Source organism: Rattus norvegicus, chromosome 4 (genome assembly GCF_021556685.1).
Source record: "Rattus norvegicus strain SHRSP/BbbUtx chromosome 4, alternate assembly SHRSP_T2T, whole genome shotgun sequence".
NCBI lineage: Eukaryota > Metazoa > Chordata > Mammalia > Rodentia > Muridae > Rattus > Rattus norvegicus.
In genome coordinates, this window is record NC_141537.1 from 161,525,000 (window position 1) to 161,548,978 (window position 23,979).

A 23,979-nucleotide genomic window follows, 5' to 3' on the forward strand; every position below is an offset into this window, starting at 1 on the left:
CAAGACAGAAGGTGTTTCTGACTGACAAAGGAAACAATGCAGGGGAAATGGTGCTCCCTGTCTGCTCAGAGGCAGTGATTTACATCTAGAGGAATCTGTCTCCAAGGCAACTGTGACTGACCACTGTTTTGTGAAAACCAAATCTCACAGCCCTGTCCCTTCCTCCTTCCTGCTTTCCAGAAGTCTCTAGCAGATGGCTTATTTGGACCTCCATCTCTAGATTTATAAGCAAGCTGGCTTCAGCACGTGACTTAATGTCATTGTCCTGGGACCTTCTCATATCTTAAAATGGGGTGACAGTGCCCAAGAACCCAGCCCAGAGCCTAGTGTGTAACCCGTTCTTAAGGGATACAAATGAATGACTTTATCCTCTTTTCACTTATTTTCTACCCAGCTTCTCATTCCTGTGCTTTTTTTTTATTATTATAATTGTAAATTGTGGCCCAAATTGATCAAATATCAAATGCAACTGGGGGCAGTTCGAGACTGTGAAGACTGCATAGGTCTGGATCCTATAATGCTATGTCCCCTCTATCTCTGAGCATGTTTCAACTTTTCCAAAATATTTTCCAAAATGCCCAGCATAGAGGGTTCACACCTTTCCACGCCCTCCAAAGCTCCCAGCTTCCTTGAATACCCTCTGGGAAACTGTCCTCAGGACACATGGGGGGCTCTCAGACTGTGTACCAGAGGAGTGCCGTACACTGTCAGCCGCCACATTAGCATTTGGACAGACACTCTTCCTGACCCCAGATGGCGTCCCAGCATCCTCCGGCTGAGCCTGTCAGCATGCTTACCTAGGCGCCTGACTCTTGAATGTAGCAGCAACGGAACCAACCAGGGTGATTTGTCTGGTCCCCTCCGAAGCAGGTAGGCTCCATTCTGATGTCATAGGCCTACTGAGCGAGGTGTTTCCAAGAGTTCTAGAGCGAACACTCGTGTCTCTTGACCACCAGTTCATACTCTTTTTCCTCCCCAAATTAGCTTGGCTTGTTATGTTCAAATGCACTAAAATCTTCCTGAGGTGGGTTGGCCAGAGTTGTTCGGCAGCAGGCAAAGCCAACATCTACGAGGCTCCAACACTGAGGATCTCTCTGCCTGTCAGAATCCGGGCAGCATTTACTGCATTTAGGACGAAGATGGTAAGAGTTACGACCCTGCCCGGTCTGCAGCACTGAACGGAAGCACAAGCCTTGCTCTCTGCTAGGAGTTGCTGTCCTTCTAGGCAAGAACGCAGCATGGGCGGGCGGCTGGTTCATCTCCAACCCTGGTAACTCTCACTGTGCACTATTTAGAAATCTAGATGCAATGTTGTACTCCAAAATCCATGCCCTTCTTCCCCTTTACCTTTCCTTTCTTTAGATAATGTGTGTTGAGAAAGTCACCAACTGGTGCAAGGTTCTATTTTACTTTCTCCCCAGAATAAAAATTATAATGAGCATCCAACCAACGTAAGAATCTGCATCTTCCATTCCGAGGCAAAAGAGACAGCCTGGTGTCCCGCTGATGCTGATGGGCGTCATCCCCCTGAGCTTTGCTTTGCTTCAGGCTTCCTGAGGAAACCTAGAGTACACTCTTGGTCAAGTAACCATCTTCAGAACTCAGGGGTATAGCACCATCAGTCACCCTTGGAGCTGCTTCAGTAAGCCAATGGCCTCAGCAACTCCTTCCTCAGCCAGCGGGGGAACCTCCCACAGACACCAGACACCAGTTGGGTAGAGGTGACACCTTTCAGCTGCGTGCCCCTGTTCCCTCTGTAGCTAAATTCTCCTCTCCTCCCAGTTATGACATATCTCTCAGGACACTGCTTAAACCTGTCTTCTCCACCTAGTTTTTCCAGGGCCCCTCCTAAATTCTATAGCAGGCTCCCTGGCTTTGATCACAGACAACGCAACCGTCATCCTGATGATGAGCAAAAGAATCCAGACAAAGCACAATTTCAGATGGTTTTCTTCACTCTCTCTTGTCTCTCTGGGGAGCCCTGGGAAAGCAGCTAAGCTCTCTGAATTTCAGTTTCATGCACTAGGGCTTTACATAAAAGTTGCCTGATTTGTGTATAAACGATTGGATGTGAAAGCCAATTGGAAAATACAGAGGACAGTATAGATGCTAGTTTAATATTTATGGTATCACCATTAAATATAAATTACTAAGCCAGACTCTGGGAGAGGAAAAAAAAATCTGCTGTAAAGAAACTCTCCCAAAAGTTTGGCAGAGCTGAATTGACAACAAGGCCGTGGAAAGTGCTAGAAGTGTGCAGAAAAGGATTAAAGGGATTATGGTCAAAGAGCTTGGAGACAGCAGTAGCAACAGTCTGGAAAACAGGAGAAGATGGGGACTGAGATGTGGCTCTGGAAAAGCCAGAGGGACTCTGGTGACAGGGTAACAGTGGTGACAGGGTGACAGCGGTGACAGCAGCCGGTTGCAGGAAGGAGTGCTGTGACTCAGTTCAGCTGCATTAGAGGCTCACAAACTCAGGCTCTATGTGAGAAGCAGCACACCTCTTGGAAACTGTTTGAACACAGAGGCAAAATGCAAGGTGTGTGTGGGAGGTTTCCCCCGCTGGCTGAGGAAGGAGTTGCTGAGGCCATTGGCTTACTGAAGCAGCTCCAAGGGTGACCTGATGGTGCTACACCCCTGAGTTCTGAAGATGGTCACTTGCCCAAGAGCGTGCTCTAGGTTTCCTCAGGAAGCCTGAAGCAAAGCAAAGCTCAGGGGGATGACGCCCATCAGCATCAGTGAGACACCAGGCTGTCTGTCTTTTGCCTGGGAATGCAAGATGCAGATTCTTACGTTTGTTGGACGCTCGCTTTTATTTTCTTTCTGGGGAAGAAGTAAAATAGAACCTTGCACCCCTCGTGACTGGTGAAGTAGCCTGGGGTGATTCCCGGAGGGCATTTGCAAAGCATTGATCTGCATTCAGCATCCTTTTGACAGCCTGCAAAGCCTCTCCCGCAGAGAGAACAGAGAAGCATTTTCTCTCCTGCACAAGTCAACAGGGAATCTCCTCCAAGGATAGGGCTCCCCCAAGCCCCACGTTTTCTTGCTCAGACCTTACCAGGCCTTCCCTGAAAACAAAAGGGACCTAAGGATGTCCCAGTCTGTCCTCATTTCACTGAAACTTCATTTGTCCAGAGGGGAGGGAGGCAGTCTGCTCCCTGCCGCAGGACCTGGCCTGGCTTCTTCAGACCTTGTGTTCCTCCTGTTAGCTCAGCTCCCTGAATGGCTGCCAGTTATACAAATGAAGATGAGGTCAACTTCTCCTCCCTGCCCTACACCTTGCCCAGGAGCCACTGTGCCTTAGCACAACAGCTGGAGAATTGACAGTTTAGAAAGGAACAATGAAGGAGTTCTGAGTGTCCATCCATAGAATGCAGTGAGGACCTGCTGGTCACTGGGAATACCACATCCCAGGTGGAACCCTGCTTTGAGAGGTGTGGTCGGCAGACACAGCACCAGTATCTTCTGGGAGCATTGGAGATGCTCAGAGTCTCAGGCCACAGCCGACCTTTCCAGATGAGCAGGCTTGGAAGTCCCTCTCATGGTCTAGTTAGAGTTGAGCAGGAACTTTAGAGTCAGACACCCAGAGCTGAGGTTCTGGGGCCTGCCATGTGAACTGAGAATTCCTAGAAAGAAGCTATGTCTGCAGCCACTGACTGATTGGAGGCTGCCCAGTGTTGGCTTCCCCTTGGGGTAGCCAGGCCCCTTGCACACCAATCTAGACTGGATGGAGGGAACTTAGCTGGAACCAGATGAGTGTAATGCAGGATCTCTGTAGGCTATGAGTGTGTGGGCAATGAACACACCAGCTTCAAAAGACCAGTCCCATGGGTATTGGGAGGCAGGGGTGGTATTTATGTTCCTCTGGAGGTGGCCAAGGTCTCTGGGGGTAAGGTTTGTACGGTCCAGTACTACTCCAGGGCCAGGGTGTTGGTGGATGTTTCATCTACATTGGTGTAGGGGACACTTTATAAGGTCAAACAAAGAGTGAAGCCTTTTAACTGTCAGGGGATTGGGCTCTTACTAGGGTTGAGGCTGAGGGAGCTGGCTTTATGGCTATGGTGCTAAGTTGGAAGTGTCGAGGTAGCCAAACCCTACTGTTCTCATGTTTGAAGTCTCCTGGGTTGAAGCTCCCTGGACCTTTCCTCTGTAACCCTGGGCTCTTAAGGTCCCACAGTTAGACCTGCAGTAGTGGAGTGGAGTTGGAATGTTGTAGACCCAGAGCCTGAGCACAGTTTGCCTCAGGCTAGTTCTATCCTGCTAAAAGCCATTCCTTGCCTACGTCGGTGTCAGACCTAACATCCTGTGACCACCATAGAATCCATTTTGAATGGGTTACCTTAGTAGACCACTAGCTTGCACCAACCGAAAAGCTAAGGAAGTGTGCAGCAGTCAGCATCTGAGGCTCTGGGATGAGATTTCTCTGCTTTGCTCTGACCTGCCTCTCTGATGTTTCCCCCAGAGTGTTTGAAAACCGTCTTGGTTTGTGACTTCCTTTGTTCTGTTACTATAAAAACCTCATGAAACTGCTTCCATGCTGGAACATGGGATTCAAGATGACCTAAATCTATGTTCCTGGCCATGGTCACTCCTATTGACTCTGCAATGAACTGTCTCTTGTCCTCTTGGAAATGGGAGCTGTCCTTAGCACCAAACACTTCTTTACCATGAAGTTCCGGGCTATTCCTTAGATCCCTGGCCTGCTTTTCTGGTTTTTGGTTTGTTTTTTTTTACTACAAAACGGGGATTAGGGGGAATGCTTGCACATCTCTGAGTACTGCTGAGGGGGTGTGGGAGAAAACTGGATGAGACGGGATGAGGGGGCTTTGCACAGTGCCTGGTAGAGTGGCCTCTTGTGAAGGAGGTGATTGTGTGAGTGCTTGTGGCTACTACAGGAGCTTCTGCCAGGGAGTCACCATACTGCAGATCACAGTCACTGGACATGCCTCGTGGCTAGAGGTGATGAGGATAATGATATGCTGTCGGTGGTGATGGTGATGGTGGTGGTGGTGGTGGTGGTGGTGGTGGTGGTGGTGGTGGTGGTGGTAGTGGTGGTGATGGTGGTGGTGGTGATGGTGGTGATGGTGGTGATGGTGGTGGTGGTGATGATGATGGTGGTGGTGGTGGTGATGGTGGTGGTGATGGTGGTGATGGTGGTGGTGGTGGTGATGGTGGTGGTGATGATGGTGGTGATGGTGATTAGAAGCATGAAGATGGTGATGAGGATGAGGATGATGGTGGTTGTGGTGGTGGTGGTGGTGGTGGTGGTGGTGGTGGTGATGTTATAAAGAACAAAGATGTTGCTCATGACCATGACAGCCAAGTTTGCTGTCTAAGGAAAGAGAAGTCAGGTGCACAGCAATCCCAGCACCAGCGTGACTGAGGCAGGAGAATCGTGAATCCCAGGTCAGCCTGGCATAGTTAGTGAAACTTTATCTTAAATTGGTTAATTAAAAAGAAAGTAAAATAAGAGAAAAATAGAAATCTGTATATAAGAACCCCATAGAGAGTGCTGCTTTTGTGAAGGTAGAGGGTGAGTGTGGGAGGAGTCACAGGGTCTCCATGCCTACAAACTGTGTCTGGGCTGAGCACGCAGACTTTGTGTTTCCTACTTATGTTTCACTAAGCAGTAAAGTGTGACGACCACTCAGACAGCATGAACACTGTCCTGTAGGGATTTGAGTTCATGGGAGGAGGAAGGTGGGCATTTGCTAATTCTGCAGGACGTTATGTGAGAGACCGGAACATCTGTCAGTTTTGTCTCCAATGTCGTGGAACAAATCTCCTGTGTGTTCTGCAGGGCAGCCACGCACACCCACCCAAAGATGCCTAAAACTCTTACTCAGCCACTCCCCACTGATTCCATTGTATCTTGTAGAGGAATGGGAGCGACTGGCTTGGGATATGATCCAAGCTCTCCTACACTCCGTTTAGTTTTTGCTGCTTAACCTGTCAGTAGTTTGTTTATTTCTGAAACCCTAATTCCTAGGTATTGAGAAAGCCTGTGCTCTCAGAAACAGATCTTGTTACCTAGGAGTGGGAAGGCCAACTGGTGGGAATGTCCACCATTGCGCATATGGCTTGTTTTTGCTGAGCTCAGGAGGAAGAGGTCACCGTGTCACAGGGGTGACTGGGTTGGGATCTGGGCTGGGCGATTTGCTGGTTCTTGGTGTCGTATTTAAGAATGAAAGAAAGGTGCATACAGATTACAAAGTCACAAGAATTCTTAACTCAAAGTCTAGTATAGGTGGGAAGGAAGTGCACTGTCAAGATTGACAGTGAACTACCCAAGTGTGTGTTCTCAAAGATCCCCAGTTATTACACAGGGCTTCTTTTCAACAGGGTACAAAAGAAGGAGGAGTTTGTTTGCTAAAGGGCACAGTGTAAAAAGTTCATTACTTGATTGACACAGGCTTAGATTAGGTAAGCTTTCGCTCGGTGTGCATATCCCTCCCATAATGCACTTGCTTTTTAATCATATGCATGTCAAGTTATGCATAACTATGAGGTGGCAACTGAAAGAGTCTCCCTAAAAGTTCACTTTGAGGACAAAGTTTGCCTTGCTGTGTATGTACTCAGAACCAGTTCAGGCCAGATCAGCCCTCCTACTCTCGTCTCTTGCCCAGACATAAGCAAGGTGTGAATAAATAGAATTGTTTAAGTTTGAGGGTCTTTATAGGAAAGGGAATTTCAGAGCAACGCTGCATTGCTCAGAGTAGAGTGTGTGCGGCTGGATGTGGGGAGGGAGGGCTCACAGTTGCTAACAGGTTGCTAGGTATATTATTCTAAGAGGGATGTGTGTGGAAAGTACATAGTCTCAACTAAGCACATTATTAGAAGTGTGTATAGCCCAAGCCAAGTGGAGTCCCAGGTTGTTAAACTGTCCCCTATGCTTGCCTGTCTCAAAGGGGACACATAAATGAACTTTGGACCATTAAAATGCACAGGAGAAAGCAAAGAAAGATGTCAGGATCCTGTTGTGTTTCTGATGGACAGAAGGGCTGGAAGAGGAGAATGCTTACAACCCCTTAGGAAGAGTGTTTTACAGTGGATCTAAGACCCTAGATGTCCGGGGTCTGCCTCTGGGAAGAATAAAGGAGTTGATAGTGGCCAAGGCCACTTCTAGAGCCATACCATATTGCTCCTCACTCCTCTTCAGTTGCTACCGTTTGTCCTCACGGAGGCCCTTCTCATTGTCCCCGTGACCTGGTCATTATCCTAGCAGTGAGTCTCTTAATGTCCCAGAGTTTCCTGTGAAATGATCCATTCCAGCGACCCACGCTAGTGTACATTAAGCATCCCCCACCCCTCCTAGACAAAATTTATTCCTAATACTCAGGAAATAAGAAAAAGAGCTCTTTCATGAAGAACACTTTTTTAAAAAAAATAAAGAAAGAAATAAAAAGACAAATAACAGTAATAATGTATGCCTGGTTCTGGCTAATGTATAAATAAATAAATTATATATATACATATATATATGTATGTATGTATACATGTGTACATATGTATGTATGTATATATGTGTGTATGTATATATATGTATATGTGTGTGTGTATATATATATATATATATATATATATATATATATATATATATATATATATACCAGTCCCAAACAGACATTTTTAACAGCATATACAGCTCTTGGATTTTATATTTCATTTATGCTGTCATCTGTAAATCTGTTAGGTCCCAGCCCCAAGTTAGACATTGAACAATTAAACATGCTTTCCAGAGACCAAAAACCGCAAGTATGGCCATTTGGAACAAATAGGAGATTTGCACAGCAGAGATACCGACACATGTGTTTTCGGAGTTCACTAGTGTTGTTCTTCTTCAATGGCTGTCACTCAGGGTTATCCTGTCCCTGGCGGTTATGTTCTTCCCAATAAGAGTAGCGCTGTCATCCACCCAGACTGGAAGAATTACACTCTCCCTGTCAGGTAAGAGAAGCAGGGCTTACAGGACTGAGAGGTGAACCAGGATTTAATGTGTGCCTGTCACCCGGGACCAACCACTACAGACTGTTTGGTTCAGGCAGGCTCTGTTCTTTGATAGGGCATGGTCATTAATGGCCAACAGTGAACTGGGCTGTTTCCTTTTGCCGTGGGAATAGGGCCTAACCCGTAGCAATAGAACTGCACGAATCTTAACAGAAACAGATTCTCCTCAAACCTACTCTTCAAGCATGTAAGGGGTACAAACTTTTCTCCCTACGGTTTCTGATAAGTCAAGTTAGAAAGCGACAAGTCACATTAGAGACCCCTCTGCCTAAATTCTATCCGTGTAACCTATGTTTCCTAAGCAGTTTTTTTATTCCTCTCTAACACTAATTCCCTGCTTCCAGATTACCCTCCACAATTTCCCCTTTAGGCCTCTACCAGATTCTATCGTTTGCATAGCCTCTAGCTTCATTCAGCGTACACCTAGCTCATTTCAGCGCACCTTGCTCAGACCCTGGTGTGTGCTACACTCTGGAGAGGATCTAATTTACTGTTTCCACTCTGTAGCCCCATAAGCAAGTCATTTCAGACTAGTTGAAGCTTCGGGGTGACTCCTATCTGTGCTACAGAACCTGGAGCTATTAAAAGGCAGATTCAATGGGGTTTCAATGCCATTCAGTCTTATTTGGGAAGCAAACATAAATGCAGTGTGAAGAAATTAGGTTAGACACAGGGAAGAATGTTCCAGATAGGAAAGAAAGACTCCTCAGACCTGCATTCCAGCCCTCAGCAAGAGCTAATTCTTCTTAAACTGGCTTTTACAAAGAAAACCTGTCTGCCTTGATAGTGGGGTGTCCCTTCCCAGGGGACAAATGGCTAGATCAGCTGACCTTTGGATATCCCAGCCACTCCAACCATTGTTGTTTGTGGTATGATGTTCCAACAAAGCAGAGAAAGATGGAAATTAATCACTTAGTGAAAAGAAAAAAGAAAGAGCTTCCAGAAGGAACAAACCTCTGGGCTCTGCAAAGCCGGGAGCCTCTGCCTCCCTCCCGGCTCACCCAGACTGCAACACCTTGCATTTTCTTTGTTATTGTTCTTGCCACAAGGCACCAGCTCATTTATCTTCTGCTGCTCGAGTTTTATTATAGGAAGGACATTTCAAGGAATATTCACAGGTAAGGAATCCAAAAGATATCCCTCCAAGCCACTCTGTCTCTGATATCCCGTCTCTGGCTTCTGCAGCATTATCCACGATGATCAGGAGAATGAACTTGACATTGAAACTTCTTCAGGTTGTTTTGTTGTTGTTTTTGTTTTCCCTCTCTTCCTTCAGGCTCCTTCCCCAAACGGCTTCTCTCAAACTGCGTGTTACACAGTTCACACGTTCCTAATTCATGCTCACAATCTTCCTCACTGCAGGGTGCAGGTTGTGCTCGATAACACAGAAATGAAACAGGTATTAGCACTTGCCATTTTCATCTCATATCACAAACATACACACACACACATACACACACGCACACACACACACACACACACACACACACACACACACACACACACACACACCTGTTTTCCTCCCCGTGAAGCTGGGGTTTGAATGCAAGACCCGTACCTGAACAGCCTTCAGTGAACCCCACTCCAGCCCTCACATTCACTGAGCTCTGCTGACTCTGCCTCCTTTGTCTCTTTTCTGCCCCTCTATTCTCACAACCACCACTCTTCTGAGAGATTCCCAGTGCCCAGCCATACACTGCAATACTGTCCCTGTAACATAAGTGTTTCTTTGCTCTCCATGTGTTTTATTTACTGAGACTTATCAGTGAGATACAAGCTGATCTAATGGATTTCTTTCAGTTGTTTGATAGTACCTAATTCGTAACTAAGTAACAAGCCGCCTATCATATGTTACTGCCTAGATACATGTGATAGCTAGATGTTGCAACGACTTTAGAAATGGTAAACCCCATGACTTACAATTTGTATTCACTGGCTCTCTTTTTGTTCTCTCTTCCAGTTAGACTTTCTTTGTAAGGGCGAGCAGCTTTTTCTTCCTTCCCAGACATCTTCCTTTTACTTGTTTTCCACATAAGCGCCACACTGAAGTGGGAATAGCAAACATCGCATCTTCTACCTGGTTCTCGGGACAATGTTTGTTAGATGGAACTGTTAGATACGTTTGCTGTTACTGTTTATGAATACATGGTATGTGTGTTTTACTGCATGTATGTCTGTGCACCACGTGTGTGCCATGCCCGGGAGGTCAGAAGAGGGTCCCCTGGAACTGGAATGACAGATAGTTCATTGATGTTGGAACTGGGAACCAAACTTCAGTTCTCTGCCAGTGCTCAACTCGGAAACATCTCTCTGTCCCTGTTAGATAGATGTTGGGGGGGGGGGGGGTGGCATCTGTCTTTTAAGTAGCTCTGATTGTCCTGGAACTTGCTATATAGACCAGGATGGCCTTGAATTTGCAGACCTCCACCTGCCTTTGTCTCCCAAATGTTAGGAGATAAGGTGTGTGCCACCATGCCCAGCATCCATTTAGATGAGAATTTACTGAAGAGTCTTGGTGAGCACTGTCTATTCGGGTTAAATAAATCCCTTGTAATTCCCAATTTGTTAAGGTGGGTTTTTGTTGGTGGTGCTTGTCTTGGTTTTTTTTTTTTTGTTTGTTTTTTTTTTTTTTTTTTTGATCTGGCATGTGGGTATATACACTTGTAACCCCTACAGGAGGATTACTAAGAGTGCAAAGCCAGTTTGGGATGCATAGTAAAACACTGCCTTGGGGGGGAAAGTGGGAAAAAGTGACTTTTGAAATACTATTTAACTATCTGTGAGGTTGAAATAGGTTTCTACGCTAATTTGTTAACATGCTTAATTACATTAATATTATTAAAGTCACTATGGTTAAATTCCAGAGATAAATCCTGCATGATCACGATCTAGTTTCCTGGTACGCTGATGGATTTGATTAATGATGTTTATCTTGGGCTATTCACGTTTATTTAAAAGCCAGATCGGTCTATAATCTGCCTGCCTTCCATGATTCTGATATGAAAGCTTATAGTTTGCTCATTAATGGTTAGAAGAAGTCTGCATAAGACAGGAATTTCTGCTTGAATGTTCCCTTACTTGAGACTGCACTGTGAAGCCATGTGGGACAGCTCACTGCTCTTTGCCTGCTCTGTTTAAGAGGGAGCCCTTAATTGCTTTCACGAATAGTTTGGTGCTTCTTCAGATCTTTCAGAGTCCACGTCCTGGTGACCCATATCCTGTCTGTGTTTTCCAATGCATGAAGCCCACCACAGCTATTTCATAAAGCTGAAGTGGCCCCATTTCTGTTCAGTTTTTGTGCATTCTTTTATTCTCAAAATATTTCCTGGAGATTTTTTTATTTCGTCACTATTCTTTGGAGAAACAATGTTTTTAGTCTTCCCTTCCTATTTTTCTTGTATTGGCCACTTCGTTCCCATCTTTCTTGTTGCCTTTGTCTGCTCCCACTGGACTTAACTCTCTCTAGTGTTTTAGACGTCACGAATTTCAGCAGTTTTCAAAATTCCTAATGCAAGTTGCTGGTCAGGGTCCTGGGATTTCAGAGGGAGCATGTGCACATTCAGACGGTGGTCTGCTGACTCCTCTCAGCTTTCTGGATGAGATGGAGTATTAAAGTGTACTGATAAGTTGCGTGCTTGATAAGTTGACTCTTACAGTGAAATGGAGCATCACATCAAACTTAATCGTCTTTGGGTTGTTGCTGCCTCGAATGAGAACTGTTCCCCGTAGGCCCCAGTATTGAATACTTACTTCCTAGTTGGTGGAGCTGCTTAATATGGGTGAGGAGGGAGGGTGGTTGGAGGGGAGGGTGTCGGAGGCATGGCCTTGCTCGAGGAAATATGTAACTGAGAGCAAGTCATGAAGCAGGACCAAGGACCTCCGTGGTCCTTGTGGCATTCTGTTGCAGTTCATCATGGGAGGAAGGCAAGGCAGGAACCGGAAGCAGAGACCGTGAAGGGACACTGCTCCCTGACTTACTTCAAGGCTGATGGTCAACCACCTTGTTTAAACAGTTAAGGCCCCGTGTGCCCTAAGTAGGGTACCCACAGTGGGCCAGGCCCTTCCACATCCATCAGCAGTCAAGAAAATGCCCCCACAAATGGGCCTACAGGCTGGTCTGAAGGAGTCAATTCTTGAGTGTATTTTCCCTCTTTCCAGGTATGTCAGCTTGACAACCAAGATTCGCCATCGCAGCAGGTAAGCAATAAATTAAAAGATGGAAGTCAGTCAACTGGCATTTATATCTAAAAAGCAGCTATGGTTAACCCGCAACTGGTTAAAGTGCAGAGAATAAGTACCCGCGTCTCGCTCAGCCACAAGTGGGATATCCGCGTCACCCCAACAAGCCAGGGCTCCAGGGACATCCTGAAAGATGGGCAAAAGATTGTAAGAAGGACCGGGGAAGATGACCCAGTGTATAAAAGGACTCGCTGGTCATACAGGAGACCCGGAGCTAGCTCCCAGCACGCACGTGGCAGCCCACGACCACTTATAACTCCAGTTCCAAGGAATTGTACGCCCTCTTCTGGCCTCCTTGGGTACTGCAAGCACATGGTGCACAGGCATAAAAGCGGGCAAAACATTTATACTTAGAAAATAGAAATGAGTAATTGTAAGATAGAAAATAAAAACTGTAAGATCCGAGGCTGAGGACTGTGCCTTCTGGAAGAACCAGGTCTCCTCCGCTTATGAACTTTTGATTGTCTGCACAAGACATGCATAAAACCTGAATGCAATCCAGCTATCGGCCGTCCAGCACAGAGAGGAGAAGAGAATTCCACCCCTCTCACCCCTAGTTGAGGAGCTCTGGCAAATGGATGAATTCTTGAGAAAGGAGACTCATTTTAAGGGTGTGGTCCCTGGTAAATCCACCATGATCCAGTGGACGGTCCCATCTTGTTGAGAATATGGGCTGCAGGGGTCATGAAGAAGAGGAGGAGGTGGAGGAAAAGAAGAAGGGAGAGGACACAGGGTTAGGGGTAGATGGAGGTGGATAAGAGACACACAGAGAAAGGAGTGTGGTGCATTTGATCGAAATACACTGTATGCCCGTGGGACATATTGATGAATTAGTAAAATAGTATACTTAAAGGGAAATATTCCCCCAAACCTAAAACAGTCAGCAAATTGAAAAGCAAACGACAACCATAGGAAAGTTAGCTCTTGGTCTCTTGGTCTGTGTTTGATTAAAAATACTAACTTCTCTGATTTGGGGTGTAGGATTACACACGTATGTGTCATCAGGAAGATATCATTAATCGTGCTGTTCGAAGAGCATGACTGAACATAGCTTAGGAGGAGAGTACTTGTTAGCACGCACAAGGCATTGGGTTCAATGTTCCGCAATGCAAAACAAAATGGACTATTTTTGTGTCCTTAGTGTATCCAGTTTGAAAAAGATTTAGGAAGGGATGGGGGCCAGCTCGTTTGGCAAAGTGCTCACCTTGCCAGCATGAACATCTGAGTTCAGATCCCCGAACAAACCTTTAAAAACAGGGGTGGGGTGTGACTGTAGCACAGAAATCCCAAGCTGTAATCCCAATGCTGAGAAGATTGAGAAGGAAGATCACTGGAGCTCTCCGTCCAGCTACGCTGGGTGAGCTCCAGGTCCAGTGAGAGACCCCTTCTCAAATAGCAAGGTGGAGACTGCCAAAGGAAGACAGCTAGAGGATGTCACACAGGTGAGGGCAAGTACAAGATAAAAGGAGGCCTGTCATTGGACGAGAAGGAAGGATGGGCAGGAGAAAAAGTTTGAGAGAAGAGGAGGAAACTGGAACGGAAGGAGACTAGAGAAGAAGCCACCGAGAGAACATGAAGGCAGACGTTAAGATTCCACTCTGGGGCTGGAGAGATGGCTCAGCCATTAAAAAGGCTAGGCTCACAACCAAATATATAAGATTCCACTCTGTACCTATACAGGTTGCTATGAATGTTCTTAAGGGATGGATGTGTACTGGGCTTTGTATGTTTAGGTGGGCAAATATGTCTTATCAATTGGATCAGAGGTTATTGTGTTGTGTGTTCTTTTAAGTTTGAGAGAGAGTGTGGCGGCTGGGACACTAAGCCGTCACAGAATTGAGATGAATATTTCTGGCATGGTGATAACCTGCCTTGGGAACTAGATGGGTAGAGAGATTGCTGCCAGGCTCAGAGAGGGGTCTTCGGCAGTGTGATATGGGATGGAGCAGAGCAGGTGAGACACTTTGCTGACTGAGATTAAGGTCTCTACCAGATATCTTGGGACACTGCGGTGCTGGATCTAGAGGGGGTAAAAGACAGCATTTTATTTTTCATAATTTTACAGCAACAGACAGCTTATGTCAATCTCTGACCTCACGTACACATGTGCACACATGAACACATATAACCATATCCCACACATACATAAGAAAAGTGTGTATTAAAATGTATTTGTCAACAGTCTAGTGCTACTAGTGTCTAGCTGGACAGTACAGACCCAGAAGTCACAATTTAGCTTACAATTTCTGTATACTACTGAACCATTTCTCTAGGAAAGCCTTTTTTCTTCTGTATTTTCTTGCTGGTTTTTTTCCGATCATCCTGGTTTTTCTCTTATTTATTATCTGCATTGTCCGAGTGTTTCCATTCCTTCTCCCTCAACCTGATCCCTCAATACAATTTTCTGTAACTCTGTTCTTTCCCTGACTAATTCTTCTCTAACAACTTATAGGACATACCCATCCAACACGGGAAGACATTAGCTAGGAGCTTGGCGGTGATTGGAGGTTGGTGTGGTTGAGTTAGAGCCCTGTGATCTCACCTGAAGACAGAGGAGCAGACAGCAGGAGTCATGCAGGCATCACCAGCCTGTCGTGGGGATACAGATAATGTTCAGTGGCCAAACCAGAGCCAGGAAGATCCTGCTGTAAAGTGTCATCACAGGCAGTTCTGTCTCTGATATTTATAGCTCCATGTAGGTGGGGATGATGCTCCTCAGAACACAGAGAAGGTCTCAGCCCAGAGAACCACTCTTGGTTGAACGCTATCCTGCAGTCTCAAATTCAAGGCCATCCTGGTCTATATAGCAAGTTCCAGGACAATCAGAGTAGAGGATGCTTCAGAGATGGGAGCCAGGTCTCAGTTCCTGACTGCATTGAAGGAGACAAAGACACAGCGTCTTACAGAGTGTGCTCCGCTGGTGCCAAAGCTTTGCTCATAAAAAGAAGTCCAGTGTCCTCCCTTTGCATAATACCCCTCCTGAAATGATCTGTCTGAAACATTATCCCAAACTTTTGCCCAACATGGAGGGCCTGTGGGCTCTTAGTGAACCCTACTTTCCTGTTTAAGATCCTCAAAATAAATAGCCTGTCTTCCATAGTACAGAAATGTGAAGAGAGAAATAAAGATGGGGAGTCTTGGGCTTCGGTGAGAGGTTCCACTTCCAAGACAAGCTAAACCAATCAAGGCTGAGATACTGGCTACACATCATCTCCAGCTGTACAGCCTAAGGAAAAATGACCTTAGAAAGCACTTTAGAGGACTTATGGGTGTCGTGAGGGTAGTCCTAGATTGACCATTTCTTTTATTTGGGCCTCAGTTTAGCCATCTGTAAAGCAAGATGTGTACAACAGATCAGCATCTACATTCATTTTGTTAGTCGCCGTTCGGATGTATCTTTGAGCCAACTTTAATCACTGCCAGTGTCCTGTACATCGGTTTTCGTTTACTTAAGCACTTTCCTCGTCTTAATCAATACCACTTGTAGACTGATGGTCTTGACATGATGGTTGGAAAGTTCCTTCTAAGCCACGTTTAATTGAGTGCATAAGTAGTATTCATTTTTTGACATACTTAGGGCTCCCAGAATCCCCTTACATGGAGATACAATCGATCATGTCTGAAAGTTTGCAAGTGATAAGTCTCTTCCCTATCGAAAGGGGGTTAGCATGAAAGAAACTTTTAACTGTATCCCCAAATGCCAAAGGTATCGGCAGGAAGACAAGAAAAGTGTTAGCCCAGGATCTAAGCAGGCTTTTTCTTCTCTGGTTCATTCTTCCCATTTCTTAGAAAAGGTAGACAGGAAGCTCTAAGAGAGACAAAGACATGGTTATTCCAAATTTGGCATAAAACCACATCCCAGAGGAGAGCTGGGATGCTGCAAGATTCACGGTGGCTACCATCGGGGCTGGAATCAGCATGCATTACTTGTCTGATTATAAGCTCTGGGTTCCCCTTGTCCTCCCAACAGGACTTCTCCCTGACATTCTTCACTGTTGACATCAACTGGAGTATTCACATCCTACTCTTCTTTCACACAGCAGACATCACCTTTCTCCCTCTCAGAGCTGGGAACACGTGTCTTACGCTACGCAAACAAGACTTCTGAGTGACAATGATGAACAGCTCAGGGAGAAGCTCCAGAAAGCTATAATAATACCTGTAAATTATCCATGACCTAGATCCTTTCAGGGCTGTTCTTCTGACTTTTGGTCTTCCTGAAGAATTTTGCAAGATTGGGCCTGCTCGTACCCTCTCTACATGAAGGGATGCGGTAGACCTCATAGCCAAGCACAGGGGAAGAAAGGGATGGCCTAGAATTAGGATGTCTGTGCACAGAAATAAAGTTGGAGTTCTTTGGAATGTCATTTATGTTCATGCCCACGTGATATAGCTAGAAGTCAGTTTATAACCTCCCAGACATATTAGAGCATCGTGTTATTGTCCACTTATTGAATGGCGAATGCTGGCACATGAATCTGAGACCCGGGGAAGAGGGAAGAGGAGACCCAGAGGCTGTAGAACCCGGAAGTTGAGTGTGACAATGGCAAGAACACTAAATGAAGACCTAGTCCCTGTGTCGGCACTGTGTTGTTAGGCTGGGCAAGCTTCTTGACAGGGGCAGGGCACTCGTCTGATCAGTGGACAGATCCAAGGGCCAAGTCTGCTCTCAGTGGAGTGGACATGATTTATTGTCCCAACTAGAAACTTCCAACAGTGAAGTAGGTGCTGTGAATGATTCTGATAGGATCAACCCAGGGCTATCCTGGCCGACAATGAGGAGAACTACCCTACTCCTTAGAGGGATGTAGTGGGAGGCGTTTCCCTTCATAGCCATGGATGTATTTATGCAGTTTGGTTTCGTACTAGAAAAGCAATGCTGGACATGTATGGAATGTCTTGCAGAAATGAGAGGACTGGCGACCTGAGTCTACAGGGAGTTGTTAGATTCAATGGGTCACTTGGTCTCTTCTTCCCCGGGTCTCAGATTCATGTGCCAGCATTCACATAAGCAGACAATAACACACGGCTCTAATATGTCTGGGAGGTTATAAAGCATGACTTGTATTTATCTCACATGGGCCACAAAGATAAGTGACCCAATTCAATAGGCCTAATTCCTTACAAAGAGTCACCTACCCAAAGGTCCTCAGAAGTCATTGATGCCTCTGAAATATCTGGATCTCTGTCCAAATGTCCCCAGTGAATTACTCAGTGCTATAGGTGACTACCGTGCGACCACCCACCGAAGGTTCTGTTCATGAAGTACCAGTCTCACAAGGATGTCCCAGTGCTGAAGACAGGCTGCTACCAGAACTAGGTGGCTTTGTCGTGCAGCACTGGTCCCGGCAGCGTGCAGGAACTGGCCAGAGGAGCCTGGCAGCCCTGATGTAATGTCTTGTTACCACAGGGCGCTTTTTCAGCCTGTGTCTGTAGGGGGCACCCTAGAGCACATCACCTCACCACCAGCTGTCAATGCACAAAGGACTCCTAGAGACCCCAGGACATGGGGTCTGGGTCAGGAACACTGATATATATATCCCCACCCCCTTCTCCTCTGAGTGTGTGGGGCCCACTGGGTATCTCTACACCCTGGCACTTCAAGTCTCTGTGAGGCTAGGCACTTCCTCTCCTCCTGGTGCCAGACGAGGCAGCCCAGCTAGAACATATTCCACTTACAGGCAACAGCTTTTGGGGTAGCCCCCACTCTGTTTGGGACCCACATGAAGACCAAGCTACACATCTGCTACATGTGTTTATGAAGGCCTAGGTCCAGCCCATGTATGTTCTTTGGTTGGTGGTTCAGCACTGTTTGGCTGTGGGTGTCTGCATCTGTCTGAGCCAGCTGCTGGGTGGTGCTTCTCAGAGGACAAGCTGCTGTCGTGCACGTCCTTTTGGGAATGCCACTGATGCTTTCTAAGCTTTTGGATCCTGGTCTTGCTTCCAGTTAAACAGAGCTGTATGTTGACTAGAGGCAATACAAGGTATAGTTTGTGTCATTTCTAAGGTTAATCCCTAAGAATCTTCCAGGCATCCCTCTCTTACCTTCTACCCACAAGCAGTGGGATGATGTAGGGGCTGGGAAATGCCAGGACTTGACCCTCTGAAAGACTCCATGGGACAGTACCCCTTCCCCAGGCCTCTTTCAACAGCTCACAGTCACTGTGATGTGAGCACAGGCAGAGTTGGGCGCTGAGGGTTGGGTGGAGTTTAACTGCCCTGACGTCACCACCCACAGGGCCATAAAGACTCGGTGCCCATGTGTGTGGCCAGGAGCTGCTGTGGACCTCACCTTTAACAGGTGAGGACTTGTAGGGTCTTTGGAAGCTTCTCTACAAGTCGTGTCTTCTTTCCTCGTCCCTGGATCACTGCAGTACAAAACCTTCCTTCCCTGATGTGTCTGTCTTACTTCAGCAGAAGACAAGACAACAGTGGAGATAGAATGTTACCCCAACAGTAAGTCTGTTTCACATCTATTTCCTCACTGCTGCTGAACCCTCCTCTCTGGTCACTGTCTTGAATGTCTCATCCATGGGAGACTCCAGTCAGGCCACTCTTTGCCCTGGTTCCAGAAGTGACCAATCGCTCCCATGCATGCTCCCATCACAATGAGCTGTCTGTTATCCACTGCCTTCAACAGCGGCCAAGCCATTGAAGCTGCCTGATCTAAACCATGAGCTTATAAACGTTTTCTCTTCATAAGTCAGCTGCCACAGGTTTCTACACTTGTCACCTGATGCATAATGTTAATCTACTGAGAGTCGTTCGGTAATCTGCACTGTCTCTCCTGGCCATTACGCAATGGAGGTCATTTTCCTTTTTTTAAGATTTATTTATTTATTGTATATAAGTACACTGTTGCTGCCTTCAGACACACCAGAGGAGGGCATTGGATCCCATTACAAATGGTTGTGAGCCACCACCTGGTTGCTGGGATTTGAACCCAGGACCTCTGGAAGAGCAGTCAGTGCTCTTAACCACTGAGCCATCTCTCCAGCTTATAATTTTTTAAATTAGCCAAAACCAGAATAATAGAGAGAGCACCCTACTGTCAAAAGAAAATGGCTTCAGGTTGTCTACTACTCTTCTGGATGTTCAGGTGCCGTGGTGGTATTGAACTAAGAAACTTTAGACCTATGGTCATACCTGTGTCCCCGAAAGCATTCAGGGGTTCAAGCCTATCCCAATTTTCTTCCCTTGCTCAAATGGAATGAATCTGAGTCTCAGGGAAATAATATGGAGTCTGGGAGGTGGTCACATTCATCTGTCATCTCCCTTAATAATGCCATTCCATCCCTGCCCCCACCTCACCCCCATGTCACCTACCCCTCACCTACCCCTCACTCCTGCCCTACTCCTACCTTATCCACACCCCACCTCCACCTCACTCCCACCTCACCCACATCCCACCCCTACCTCACCCACACCTCGCCTCACCTCCACCCTACCCTCACCCCACCTCCACCTCACCCACATCTCACTCCTACATCACTCCTACCCCACCCCACCCCACCCCAGAATGCTCCTCATGGCCTCTGAGCACTGAGTTCACACTTCCTTCTATCCCTCGTCTCTTCTAAAGAGGAAGTGTCCCGAGCTGTCTCATCTCAACCTCTTTTTTGACAGTAAAATAAAAGACAAACTTTCACTCATGCCTGTCCTGCATCCAGCCACCCCTGGCCTTCCTCAGCCCCCCTCCCAGGTGTGTGGTGGGGGTGGGGGTGGGGGAGTGAGACAATGGTGTCCTGCTCTGAGCCCTTGCCTTCTCTCCCCTGCTGTGTTCCTGGGCAAGCAGCAGGTCTGGAGGGAGCAGGGAGGCAGTGTGAGCTTCAGCTAAGGCCTTCCCTTCAACAGGGCTGTGCTGTTCAGATGGCGACTCATATAAACAAGAAGCCCCTGTTCTCCATCCCAGTGTCAGCTAGTGCCTGGCTCTCGGGCAGCTGAGAGCTGGGCTGTGATCTCCGTTTATACTTGGGACGTCCTCTGAGAGCTAGAAATGTGTCCTGTGTAAACATTAGCACATGCCCTGACAGACACATGGCTGGAGAGTGAACACTTGCTCCTGTGATGCCGTGGGCGCAAAAGCGACATCACTTGCCTTCTTCCACTCCAGTCCATCAGTCACGAGGGACACATTCGGCTGATTCTCTAGCCAGGCTTCCTGAACCTGTGTTCAGTTGCTGTTCTCTCCTTTCCACTGGCACTGTAACCTAGCAGCTGTGTGACCCTGGGCAAGTGAGTTAACCTCTCTGGGCACTGATGTTCTCATATGAATAATGTAATAACCTAGAGATGCACCCCCCCCGGTCATTAGTACTTCAGAACCTATGTGTAGGGACCCTCACGTGATGGTTAGTGGCCTCTGAGGTGTCTCTAACAAGCATTAATTCCTTTCCTTCGCCTTGATCCCCCCTAGTATCTGACACTATCTCCTACTGCCACAGAAGGCTATAAAGGACCCAGTGACCCTCTGCCATCTTCACATCAGGTCCGCCCTGAGCAAGTTTTCCTGCTGCTGCTGAGGCCTCTCCCCAGCCTTTGCCCTGGGCTTCCCATCCATTGGCCCTCGAAACTCTACTGACTGCTCACTCTTCATGACCAACGGCTGCCTCTGCCCATGACCTCTGCTCCCACACGGGGTCACACAGCTGTTAGGTTACGGTGCCAGTGGAACGGAGAGAACAGCAATTGAACACAGGTTCAGGAAGCCCGGCCAGAGAATCAGCTGAGTGTGTCCTTCCTGACTGATGGACTGGAGTGGAAGAAGGTAAGGACCCTTCTCCAGCTGGACTTCCTCTTTGAGTAGGAAGGCAAGGGTCAGTAGCCCAGTAGCCTGACTTGCTGTATCATCTCCCTCTCCGGCTCTGTGCTTGCCTCCTTGGGTTTTTGGGGTTTTTTTTTTTTTTGGTTTGGTTTGGTTTGGTTTGGTTTTTGGTTTTTGGGGGTTTTTTTTAGTTTTTTTTTTTGTCACCTTGAATTCCAAGAAGAAGGGGACCCCATGGGCACCCTCTTGTGAGCAATGGAGATGTGCGTGCTTCTGCCTGTCCATGGCTTCAGAATTTACTGAGTGGCTATGTTAGTTGTATTGGGTACAATTTGTCAAGTAGACCGAATTCCCTTTGCCCGACAGCCATTGGAAAACACACTGAGATTTTTTTATTCCGATATTAGCTAATATTGGAACTCTCTCAGATTACACATCACAATCTATGTGCAATATATATAAACATGTGTATATGTGTACTGTGTGTGTATGTGTGTCTGCGTGCATGTGTGTGTGTGACAGAATGCCACGAGAGGGCTCAAGAGACTGCTACAGAGTTGAAGGCCCTTTAAAGGCCTCGGGGGCTGACAGAAATTCAAGGCAAGTCTCTTCAGGCATGAGGTAATCCATCCTCTTGGTGGTACTAGGGGCCCCAGTGTAGAGTCAAGCCATGGGGTCAGAGTTCAGCTGGGCCTCAGGGTTGAGCTATCCTGTCCTGGTGAAAGGCTGTGAAATTGATACAAAGTGCAGAACAGGATCCAGGTGGTTAGACAGACAGACAGGCAGGCAGGCAGGCAGACAGACAGACAGACAGGTGATGGCCATTAGAGCCGGTCAACTCAGTCAAGCTGAGACTCCTGGTAGAGTCAGGCTTTCTCTGCTTGTCAGACCCTTGGCATATATACTATGGATCAGCTGACAGGTTGTCTGGGGCCATCACCACTCCAGTGTCTTCCTGCTTATGGGGTCTGCAGCCCTCTTCCTTGGTCTTGAGTGTTTGATATATTTGGTCCTAGTTTTCCTAATAAAATTTTAATTATACTCGTGTGCTCCTAAGGTCTAGGTTTATGTGGGTAAATTTAGAGAGGGCATCCTTTCATGAAAAAGTCATTTATCAGTCTGTGCCTTGTGGGTGGCAGTGGCCAGATGGTGTTATTTATACGTCCACCAAGGTACAGAGTCATCTGCCTCTGGGATCGCCCTCAAGATGGTGTCAAATGCTGCTTCTGAAATGGAGTCTCCCAAAGCAAGACAGCTGAACCAGGTGGCTTCCCTAAAGCGACAAGAGCTAACTTCCAACAACTTCTCACCAGCAACTTCTCCGGCCCACCTTACAGAACCGAAAGACAATGACGAAGCAGACTATGTCTTACCCAGGACTGCTTCATGATGCATAGCTCTTGCCCCTGTCCTTGTTCTTCCTCCATTTAAACCTGAACACCCCAGAGGCAGACCTTCTTGTTTGCTTCTCTTTCCCACGGGGCTGCATTAATAAATCTCCATGCTTTTCTTCATTGTGTATCTCCTTTTTCTATTGGATTGGGGGTGGGGGTGGTTGTTGTTGTTCTCCTCCTCCTTCTCCTCTTCTTCCTCCTTCTCCCTCCCCTCCCCCTTCTTCCTCTCCTCCTTCACCTTCAAGGGAAGGTCTAATGAAGCCTACAATGACCTCAAACTCACTACGTGACCTGGACTAGCCTTGCACCTCCTGCTTTCACCTCCCAAGGGCTGGGATTACAAGCATGTGTCTCCATGGCCCGCTCGGTTGATTCTTTAACTGGCATGCTGAGAGTGTAGTCTTTGGGGCACTTCTGAACCCTGGGCTTCTGCCCTTAAATCTTCAATTTTTCAGTACCCGAGGATGTCGCTCTTCTGGAGCTGACCATCCCAACATCTGAGCTCCCCACCCATATCAAGTGAGTGACTAAATCAGTCACCAAATGAGTGAGTGAGTGAATATGTGCCCCATATAAATTAAAACAGTGTTTAATATCCCTGCAGACCCTCTGACTCAAACCCCCTGAGTCATTGCAGGGGACCTATACTGACTAGCACTAATTTGTGACATTGCGTTTTGAGCTCCAGACAGAGGTTGTGGTTGACCCGTGTGTCTTAAAAGTCAGAGAGGGACTGCATGGATGGTTCAGCAGCTAAGAGCACTGCTGCTCTTAGAAAGGCCCCAGGTTCAGTTCCCAGCACCCACAAGCCAGCCCCCACCCATCTGTAACTCTAGCTCCAGATGACCCAATGTCCTCTGCTGGACTCTTCAGGCACAGCATGCTGTGGTACACAGACATACGTGCACACGGAACATCCAGACACACACACACACACACACACACACACACACACACACACACACACACACACACAAATTAAATCTGTTTTTTTAATCAGAAGAAAAATTTGCTGTTACCTCTCTTTGGGAGAGGGACCAGGCAGAGATGGAGTTTCAACTGTATGACAGAACCTCCAGAAACTTCCAGAGGCCCTAGAGCCAAAATGCTGCTTCCTGGGCTTCAGTGTCATGAGGAGAATCTGTGGCCAGGGCAAGCATTGTTACTCCTCTTTTCAAAGCCCTCTGGGAGCTCCTGCCTGCCTGGGTGAATATAGGCCTGGGTGTCGTCGTGTGTCACACAAGGGTGTGCTGGGGCCAGCTTGCGCTAACTTCCTAGAACTAAATGTCAACTTTGAGGATGTCTGTGATGCAGGTGACATCATGCCGGGACCTTAAAATAGCCCACAGTGGGAGTATTCACAAGGGAGACTAGCAAAGGCTTCAGATAAGGGCTTCTAGCCCAGAGGATGTACATTCACCGACAGACACCCACTACTCCCTCACCTCTGGGTGCTTTGGGAAACTGTCATGGTTAGTTTTAATCAGCAGCTTGCTACATTCAGGCAGGAAAACAAGTCTCAAAGGTGGATTTTCTAGATCAGATTATCCTATGGGCACGTCCATGGAGGCTTGA

At 47.0% G+C, this 23,979-nt stretch overlaps 1 long non-coding RNA gene across 1 annotated transcript; it reads left to right on the plus strand.

Annotated features, from left to right (window-relative positions):
• Positions 1-937: 937 nt before the first annotated feature.
• On the plus strand, positions 938-22,524 carry LOC108350764 (uncharacterized). The gene is made up of 3 exons (XR_015686142.1): positions 938-1,142; positions 12,166-12,204; positions 22,183-22,524. It is a non-coding gene; the product is annotated as an uncharacterized LOC108350764 (long non-coding RNA).
• Positions 22,525-23,979: the final 1,455 nt, after the last annotated feature.